We start from the raw sequence: 1,872 nt of genomic DNA, 5'->3' as shown, positions 1-1,872 counted from the left end.
TGCTCCCTTCTGTATATAAAAGCTTTTCATTTTATACAGGTCCTCAGAGCTCCTTTCTATCTTCTAGTTTCAATACTATCTGATTGGAATTCATTTTTGCCCAAATAAACTCTTAAAATTTTTAATATGACTCATAAAGTTTATCTCTTAACATTGTTATACATAATAATAAATTGAAACTTTAAAGAAAACCTATAACTAATAAAGAAATAATGAAACAGAATGAAAAAGGAAAGCCTAATAATAAGTATACATCAGTAGGACAGGGTGTGCTACGTGAAATATAAGCAGACATGGGTTTTCCTGCATAGGACTACCCTTATTCATTATAATTAGCAATAGTTATGCCTTGGATAAACCTCATTGGCTACAATACTGCCACTGTGCAAAGCTTCCCCTTATTCATTTTAGAACCAAATCCCTCCTGCTCCAAATTGTCATTGGGATGCCCATCTAAATATAACATTTCCCAAACCATATGACCAAGTGTTAGCCAATGGGATGTGAGCAACTTTCAGGTCACATTCTTAAAAGGAAGCTACTTGCCTTTCACTTGTTCTTTTCACCTATGAAGTATCAACAACTGGAACAGTCACCTTGGATCCACGGATGGAATCTATGCTGATGATGGAAAAGCACCTCTTCCAAATCCCACTATGTTACAATCTTAGAATTTTACGCAGCAGAGACATAAATCTTCTGTCATGTTTAAGTCACTGCTAATTGGTCTTTGGATCAATACTTAACTAATATAGGACTTAATATAAACAATTGTGGGGTTTTTTTCCAACAAAATCTAACCTCTGATAGAATACCTATATAACTGAGGATCTTGCTTTGCCTGATAAGTGAGAACTAAAAATAACAGAATTATTACAAAAAAACAGAAGGAAAAGACAGCTGTATTTAACTTTAGAAAAGTAAATATTCTTTACTTTTTGAAAAATGAATTTGGAAGAGTTTTAAATTTTCATAGGTATAATATCAGATTTATTTGCAAAATATTTTGGATGAAGTAAGCAAGGATCTTCTAAGTCTACACATTTTATTTATGTTTTTATTCAACTAAATGCACTATATGAATTGTCCTGTTTCTGTGAATGAGCTCATCATTTTCTCTGGCTCCAAACCATCTTGCCAGCCTTCCTTCTTCCCTCTCCTGCCATCCTATTAGTCTCTTCTTCCTTTGTTGTAGAGCCTCCCATACGAATTCTTTCTCTTTTATGTCACTGCTGTATGAAAATCATTACCCACTTCTTCCAGGGTTCTTAAAACTCTCTAAGTGGCCATTACTCCAGCTGCCTCTAACCCCTTGTCTTTTTATTCTACCAGTTCAAAACTTATGGAGAAAAAATTTTTTTTATATCTTCATTGTGCAAATCATTCACTTTATCAAATACTTGCAAAAGTTAACATATAAATTTCAGTCTTCTTAGACATTTTGTTATTTAAGCTCCATCCATCGTTATTTCCTGAATACAAAACACGTAGTCACACCTCCATTTGCTCAGTCCATACTCTGCCTGAAAAGTATTTTTGATTCAAAACCTCCCAAGGCCCATTCTTCCTTCAAAGCCTACATCATGGCCTGCCCTTTTCATAAGATCTTCAACTGTCCTAAGGGCTCAGCCTCTCTTCTGAATTCATAGTGTTCTTATATGTTCCAAGCATCTAGACCCTCTACTATATCTCATCCTTCAAGAGACAGTAGAAGGGGCTTTCCTGGTGGCGCAGTGGTTGAGAATCTGCCTGCTAATGCAGGGGACACGGGTTCGAGCCCTGGTCTGGGAAGATCCCACATGCCACGGAGCAGCTGGGCCCGTGAGCCACAACTACTGAGCCTGCGCGTCTGGAGCCTGTGCCCCGCAACGG

At 37.1% G+C, this 1,872-nt stretch overlaps 1 pseudogene; it reads right to left on the bottom strand.

Moving 5' to 3' along the window:
* Positions 1–325: 325 nt before the first annotated feature.
* LOC137776007 (U4 spliceosomal RNA) lies at positions 326–393 on the bottom strand (annotated as a pseudogene).
* Between the last annotated feature and the right edge of the window lie 1,479 nt (positions 394–1,872).

Source organism: Eschrichtius robustus, chromosome 13 (genome assembly GCF_028021215.1).
Source record: "Eschrichtius robustus isolate mEscRob2 chromosome 13, mEscRob2.pri, whole genome shotgun sequence".
Lineage (NCBI taxonomy): Eukaryota > Metazoa > Chordata > Mammalia > Artiodactyla > Eschrichtiidae > Eschrichtius > Eschrichtius robustus.
This window is presented reverse-complemented; position numbering and strand designations above follow the sequence as displayed.